Source organism: Nymphalis io, chromosome 1 (assembly GCF_905147045.1).
Source record: "Nymphalis io chromosome 1, ilAglIoxx1.1, whole genome shotgun sequence".
In the NCBI taxonomy this organism is placed as follows: Eukaryota; Metazoa; Arthropoda; class Insecta; order Lepidoptera; family Nymphalidae; genus Nymphalis; species Nymphalis io.
The window spans coordinates 13,990,463-13,999,357 of record NC_065888.1 but is presented as its reverse complement, the minus strand read 5'-3'; the positions used below and the strand labels follow the sequence as shown (position 1 = coordinate 13,999,357).

At 32.9% G+C, this 8,895-nt stretch overlaps 1 long non-coding RNA gene across 1 annotated transcript; it reads left to right on the top strand.

The window, feature by feature from the left end:
* The first annotated feature begins 7,286 nt into the window (after positions 1–7,286).
* LOC126770711 (uncharacterized) lies at positions 7,287–8,010 on the top strand. The gene is made up of 3 exons (XR_007669483.1): positions 7,287–7,595; positions 7,709–7,843; positions 7,938–8,010. It is a non-coding gene; the product is annotated as an uncharacterized LOC126770711 (long non-coding RNA).
* Positions 8,011–8,895: the final 885 nt, after the last annotated feature.

The window sequence follows — 8,895 nt, the reverse complement described above, 5'->3', positions numbered from 1 at the left end:
TATATAATTCCGCTCTCATAATATAATCAATAGAAAAAATATAAAATTGTTTTGTGCAATAGTCTATTTGATTTTGAATATGTCATGTCCCTTAAGACATTATATTAACATATATATAAACAATTTTAACTAGGCCGTAGGTATTAACTGAACAGTGGGTGAGCACCAAGTGACGCGTGACCGACTGATCTTGATATTATCTTTGTATATTTTTAACAAACATAATGTGAGAAAGCACCACGTGACGTATGGCTGATTGATCTTGATGGTTTTTATACTTTTAACATACATAATATATTTTCATTTCGTAATAAAACTAACGTGACAAAATTATTTATTCTAGCTCGTTGTTCAAATCGAACAAAGCTGTACAAAATAAATACAACTGTATTCATTTCATTTGTAATCTTCGTTCAGCAACAAGGGATATAATGTCGAAACTTTTTCCGAAAACTATTAAAACTTTTAGAGTGCAATCGTGTGTTTCAAATATGAAGTATTGACTATCCATTGAATACTGTTTGAACATAACGCTAAACTTCTCACAATATTTTATCTGTGAACTTGGAAACTACTCTTATTGATACTACTGTAAGTTGATTGTTCATTTTTTTTTATATAGAATAGGGAGGTGGACGAGCATATGGGTCACCTGATGGTAAGTGATCACCAACGCCCATAGACATTGACATTGTAAGAAATGTTAACCATCACTTACATAGCCAATGCGCCACAACCTTGGGAACTAAGATTTTATGTCCCTTGTAACCTGTAATTACACTCACTCACCCTTCAAACCGGAACACAACAATATCAAGTACTGTTGTTTTGCGGTAGGATATCTGATGAGTGGGTGGTACTACCCAGACGAACTTGTAAAAAGCCCTACCACAAGTATGAATATGTATGAATATGAATATGTATGTTATGTTCTCTATTTAACTTAAACATTTATAATAACTTCTAATACGATATTACAGCAATTCATTGAAGATTAAAATACCTCATTGGAGTATAATCGAGTATTATCCCGAGCAGTAAAAACATAAAGGGTATGTTAATAGATTCTCAATAAAAGATCAAAGTTAAAACTTACAATACAAAATTGCTAATCTTTTATTTGATTTTTAGTATAAAATATTATATGTAAAGTACATTATAAGGACGGGCCGATTGGCGTGGTTGTTAGATACTTGCCTTTCACGCCGAAGGTTGTGGGCAGACATTTGTGTGCATGAACATGTCTGTTTGTTCTGAGTCTGGGTGTAATTATCTATACAACTATGTATTTACAAAAGAAAAGTGGTATATGTAGTATATCAGTGTTTGGTTTCCATAGTACAAGCTCTGCTTAGTTTAAGATCAGATGGCTGTGTGTGACTCCCAGGATATTATTATTATTATTATATTTTCAAGAGTTGTGTTTGATGAAAAATATAAAAGCGTAAAATTATCTTGTAAAGTTATCGTTACCGGGCGGGATGGGCGAGTTGAACTCAGCCGGATGAAGCAGTCTAGTAGCGTGTATGGGACGCGCAGATGAAATATGATTTTTCCTGAATTTCAGTATATATAAAAAACGTAACAGAACTTTATACTTGTTCTGGATATAAATATTATTTATGTCACAAATTCTAGAAACTTTATAATATTGTTAAAGAATATTACTTTATATTTCACGACACTATTTATATGATTATAATAAATTAATAAATATATAAACTTATATAGACGCTATATTTCATAAAATAAATTTATTTAAAGGTTTTATATTAATCTCTTTTTTATTTACAAGAAAAATATGTTAGCTGAGAACAAAGCGTGTTACAAGAATGTATTCTCGTTACTAAGCTTCTACACAAGTACGTACGTAGTAAATACATCAGAATTAAGATGCGAGTAAGATGGGGAGTAGTGACTGTCGTTCAACCAATAATACTATTGTAGTTACAGCGAAAACCGGCGATATTGTAAAAGCTGTTATATAATCTTCGTATTATTATACACACTGCTTCTTCGAAAGGTAAATTCGATATATTTTTACAATAACGATGTACTTTATATAAAGTAGAAGGTACTCAGTTATAGCTTCGTCCGCGAAATTAAATACCCTCCACATAAATTTTACTAAATAATATATAATACGCGAAAATATACTTTCAAGTACTCTTATGAGTATAACCACTTTTAAATCATAATTTTACAACCGTAACGTAACAGCCTGTAAATGTCCCACTGTTGGTATAAAGGCCTTCTCTCCCTTTTTTTGAGGAGAAGGTTTGGAGCTTATTCTACCACGCTGCTACAGTGCGGGTTGGTGGAATACACGTGTGGCAGAATTTCAGTAAAATTAGACACATGCAGGTTTCCTCACAATGTTTTCCTTCACCGTAAAGCACGAGATGAATTATAATCACAAATTAAGCACATAAAAATTCAGTGGTGCTTGCCCAGTTTTGAACCCACGACCATCGGTTAAAATTCACACGTTCTTACCACTGGGCCATCATTCAGATGAAATTTATTTAAAATTTATCTCAAGCTGAGCGAGAGGAACAGTAATGGACATTTACAAGATTAAGTTACATTTTACAAGATTAAGTAAAAATTATAAATTAGCAAAGTTAAAATATCTGCGAACGATTATAGAAACAAATAAGGTATTTGTTAGCTTATTTCAAAAAGAATTTATTGACTTATTTAGAACATCACCGATTGTAAACACAAATTACGCACACGAAATATCAACTATCCTTGCCAGATCATTAATTTGAGACGAAGTGCGCGGGACTTCGACTAAAATTCAAGTATTCTATTAACTGGATTACCAGTTCAACAGATTCGGAAAATCAATGAAACAGATGCATTGTGATTTTACATTCACGCTTTTTCATACTAATATGTGCTTGAGTTGACAGTTGTCTATTCAATAATTCACAGACATTTGTATGCATGAACATGTATGTTTGTCCTAAGTCTGGGTGTAATTATCTATATAAGTATATATTTACAAAAGAAAAGTAGTATATGTAGTATATCAGTTGTCTGATTTCCAAAGCACAAGCTTTGTACAAGCTTAATTTGGGATCAGATGGCCGTGTGTGAAAAATGTCCCAGGATATTATTAATAACTTATCGGAATACTGTAAAAATGTTCAATCAAAATAGTTTTAGTTCTATTATGTTTATTTTAATTATTACAGATATTTTAAACCTCTAATTGTTTGATGATCCACAGGTCCGTATACAACATAACATTTCAGCAGCGATCGTTAAATTTTATTTAACTTTGAAACTTGTTAGGGCGACGTGTTGATGCTCCTCCTATCCGGGGCGAAATTGTTGTTTGTTTTAGTAGTTTTTTCTATATCTTCGTGAAAGAAGTCATTCATTTAAGAGCTCGTAATAAGTATGAGAAAAGCTTGGCTACTCTACTTACTATTATCGTAAACACAATTTTTTAGCTTCTATCACTCATTATGATAGTTACGCTAGCACAATCTCTCCTTCTACCGATTCTTGACTATGCTGACACTTGTTACACTAACTTAAGTGAGGAGCAATTAAACAAACTTGAGCGATTACAAAACCTATGTATACGGTTCATATTTGGTTTGCGCAAATATGATCATGTTTCCGAATTTCGCCAAAAACTCAAGTGGCTCCCTATTCGCCTTCGCAGGAATACTCACATTTTATCTCTTCTCTATTCTATTCTTTTTAATCCAGCGACACCCTTCTATCTTAAAGAGCGTTTCACTCTCCTAAAGGAGACTCATAAGCGCGCTCTTCGCTCGAATGAAAATTTAATTCTCTCCATTCCTTCTCACTCTTCTTCCTACTATTCTAAGTCCTTCACAGTTGAAGTTTCTCGACTTTGGAACTCATTATCCTTAGCTACAAGGCGTGCACAGTCATTGGCCGTTTTTAAAAGTATGGTTAAGGACTTTTACTTGTCGCATTATTAATACTAAGCAGTCGTTGTCGTTGTTAATTTTTTTGTTTTGTTATATCTCCTATTTTTATTATATATATATTATGTATTTATTTATGTATGTATGTATTATGTATGTAGTAGTATATGTAGTATATAGGTAAACTGGCTTGTACCCTTCCCATTTATAAATATTATGATCCTCTGCTCAAAGGTTGCCTGGAAGAGATCGCTGCTTAGCGATAAGGCCGCCTGTTGCACCTCATCTTTGTTTTGTTTGTTTAAAAATTGTAATTTTTAGTTTTAAGTTTGGGTGCAATAAAGTATCAATAAATAAATAAAATAGATTATCTTACATTATCTATATGAAAATATAATATTTATATGCTAATTGCATTTTCAATGATCGGTAAAATAATTTTGATTACAGTAACTTCATGAAAAATACTTACTAAGAAAAACTAAACTAGAAATATTGTAGAGTAAATAATTAACACTTCTTATTTCCAGTGGTGACAGAAAAGCTGGTTGATATTTTGTAAAGAGAATGACAATCATCATATGAGCTGCTTCTTTGGGCTCTTGAGTAAAAGCAATGCGCTTGGATTCCGCGCCTGATCTCGTTGTTCGTATCGCATAGTACTATTGAAATATCAGATTTTGGGCTCTATATTCCTCCCCTAAAAGTATAATCTATTTAATTATAATATAATAATTAACTTTAAATTTACAATCGGTGGCAAGTGGCGAAGGCTTTGTATCCTTATTATACTTTTACTTATAATCTGTATGTGATCTATGATACAACTTATAAAAGAGGAATCATCAAAATCAGTTGTAATCAGCGACGATAAAATACACACAAACAGCGATCATCAGATGAGAAAGAGAGCAATCGCTATCTTTATAAATATATTTAAAAATATTCGTAGTCTGCACTTAGCTCAATTTCCTCGTCATAAGTTTTAAACCTCATGAAAGTAAATGACATCGTATGTTTTAAATATTTTCCGTGAATATACCGTTTCCACTTTACGACGTGGAGAAGTAGTTCGGAGTTAATACAATACTCGTATATTTGAAAAGCTCGTCTGGGGTACCACCCATTCATCAGATATTCTACCCCTAAACAGCAATACTTAGTATTGTTCCGTTCCGGTTTGTAGGTTAAGTGAGCCATTGTAACTACCGGCACAAGGAGCATAACATCTTAGCTGCCAAGGTTAGTGGCGCATTGATGATGTAAGAGTCAGTTAATATTTCTTACTTGGCCAATGTCTATGGGTGACAGTGACCACTTAACATCAGGTGGCCTATTTGACTGTCCGCCTACCTAAACCATAAAAAATTATTTTATGGTATTACTATCGTAGCGAACGGTATGGAACGATCACTTAGACATTTTATAGTAATATTTGCTAACATATCTTTGTTTAAAATAATAATATTTTGGAGTTTTAACTTCTACTAATATGTTACCCTTAAAAAATATCAAATCACCGTCATATAAAAAACAGGCTATAATATATTTGGGTGTTTGTTATTTTATAACGTTGAACTGAATGCAAATGATTTGGATCCTGTCGAAAATGAATATGACCGAACGGTTCGTGGAAACTTAGCAATGAATCTCTCTTTTTATCTGATTCGCATGTCAAAGTAGTTCTTAGTATGTTCTTAGATCATAAGCCGTACTAATTTACACTAAATCATCAGAGCCCACTATAAATGTTTTTTCACGTGACGTAATGAAACAAATTAAGAAACTATTCTTATTCAGTATATATTTTTATTTTGCAGACCTACATTATTTGCTATTCCTAAGGTTCACAAACAGCCTCGCAAAGAACGTTTTTCCCATTAAGCCCGCCAATATATATATTTTGTGTCTCATAAATATACTTGAAAAGTAACCGTCTGTAAATGTCCTACAGCTGGACTAAGTTTACCTCTTCTGTTGAGAAGCAAGTTTTGTTGCAAAAGTATTAAACAAATAATTAATCGACTATATAATCGCTATTAATGTTACTAAAATAAGGTTTATAAAACCAAAAAGGAGGATCAACTCCTGCATAATACAATAAAGATATGAAATCCTAACTTGTAAAAAATATAGTAATTCTTGGGCAACCGAAATCCGAGGTCCGTTCGGGGTCCGTAAGGTCAGCGGGCGGTCCTGCGATTGACATTGTCATAATATATTTTCACACTAAATAAAACCCAAACCTCCTTCAGTCGATTTAGACATTTATGTATGGCCATTAAGCAAACGAATTTTTCGTATGATATGTTTGAATAAGCGATTCAAATGCAAATTATTACTTATAATATTACGTTAGGGTTATATAGTACCATTATAGTAACTTTTTGTCTTTTTCTCGTTAAATTTTAAATTGGTTACAATTTACAAGTTATTTGTTGTAAATCTTGAAGGGTACAAGAAAGCAGACAACACCTTCAGCATTAGACAGCATCTTTACTAATTACTTCTGCTTCATAGGTAGTACCATAGCAATTTTTTTAAGAAATATCATAGACAAGGATATAATAATATAATACATAAATATTCCTTATTTACAACAAGCGTAAAAGCTTACGACTCTTTGTACCGACCGACAAGGACTTCAAGATAATTAATTTCAAAACGTTACTTCACTTCGATTTTAATACTAATTTGTTTTTATTGGACATATTTTGTCCCTCGAGTGATTTAATTTGAGACGCAATATAAACGACTTTAAACAAATACCTTCGGACCTAATTATAAAATGGTGGTTAATGATTTGTTTGTATACTGTAATTTGTATTATATCTAATAAAATATTATAAATAGATAATGTTAATAGCCAACGAACCCGAGAAATTGGAGAAGCGTCACTAATTTATGATATGTATATACTAAATGAAAATCATCGAGCACTAACTTATCTTATAGCTTGATTCATTTTATTAATTATTGAGAATTGACATTGCGATAACAGAAACTTGGTATTAAATGCCTTGAAATCTTTAAAAAAAATGTTATTAAAATTATTGTAGATATAATACTGTTATAAATATAGGGCCTTACTTATAAACTTCTTGTTTAACGAGTGATTAGTTAAGCAATGCTGTCTTCTTCTTTCGATTGTCAAATCAATAATGACAGAAAGAGTTGAATCAGTGTTTGACTAAACAGCTGCTAAGCTACATTTATAAATAAGACGAATACTATTTATAGTAATGATATAATATCTTCTATTATCGTGTATTAAGGACTTTGAAATTTGTGTCGTCGCTCATAGGGGACCCCCCTTTATTTGCTTTAGTCACCATACTTGGCAGGTGACCGCAGTGGCCGGAAATTTTTCATTAATAGCGCTGCTGCCCGCTATCAGGATTTGAATTTTAATGTGGCAAGGTGGACCGACGATTTAATAAAGGTGGCAGGTAGTTGGTAAGATCGGGATAGTTGGCGTTCTATGGAGGAGGCTTTCTCCAGCAGTGGACGGCAAAAGGCTGAAATTTTTTTTCAGCCTTTTGGACTTTGGAGTGATTAAATCGCATGTTTCATAGACACAAAAATCTAGTAGTCCCCGAACGCAGCGTGTATGGAAGTGCCAATTGGACTATCCCCCGGGTCGCTGGACAATATTCCCAATCGGACTCTATTAGTTCCCGGGTAAGTGGAGTTCTCTGTATAGATTGACGCAAATGTTTTGCCATTACTATAATGAGACACTCGAAATCAGTTCTTTTAATGTATATATAATAATACTTTGGTTTTCGGTTTAGGTATACGCGTGAAACCGTCTGGGTGGACTATTGCGGTTGTGATATTATTATTTTTTTACTATCACCTGGGAATCACTAAGCATACAAAAATAGTCTACAGTATACTTAAGCAATTATTCTATTCGTCACCATTAGGTAAGGAACAGTACTTTAACTTTTTTATAAGATTATTAGCTATTCCCGTTTTAAGAAAATTACTAACATTCTTATTTACCCCTCTGTTGTTTAGGGAAAAGGGATCAGGATCGAACCTGAGACTTTTACATCGCTAGGCGGCCCGTAAACAATTACCCTGTTGACGCTTAATTAACATTAAAATGAATTAAATAATTAAGTGTGAAAAAAAACAATAAAACTTTTTATATATTTACATATGTGTATAAATTAATTTCAATGATGACCTCATCCAGGGTGATTTCGTCCGAGACGGCCATTCTCAAGGGAGGCTATTACCATTTGCGTTGGACATATTATAGAGTACAAATGTGTTCGTAAAAATACCTAATGACACTTCATTTCCTCGCTAACGTAATCCAATGGGACGACCAATCCGACACGATCGGAAAGAATTCAGACACAGGACCAACGGCCAATCAACATAGTAGACTTACTCATAACACTCGCATTACAGAATTAGATAAAATATGATATATACCTTTACGGAATCCCGAGTGAGGTCTTTCCTAAGAGCAAATAGTTAGTGGAATAGATTTCAATCTCATTTCATCTTTAATATGCTAGATTTAAATTTCGAATGTACACATGTCAATGTCTATAAATTTATTCTGATTCTATAAAATATCAAAAAGTGATATGCGACTATGGTTATAATCATTAACTCACACTCATAATTTTACGAGCCGGTTGGCGTGGTTGGTAGAACACTTGCCTTTCACGCCGAAGGTTGTGGGTTCGATTCCCACCCAGGACAGACATTTGTGTGCATGAACATGTCTGTTTATCCTGAGTCTGGGTGTAATTATCTATATAAGTATGTATTTACAAAAGAAAAATAGTATATGTAGTATATCAGTTGTCTGGTTTCCATAGCACAAGCTTTGTACAAGCTTAATTTGGGATCAGATGGCCGTGTGTGAAAAATATCCCCGGATATTATTATTATTATAAAGTATTGACAACCAACTAAAGGTAAATATACCTACTATTTTATGTATGTATTCTTGAAA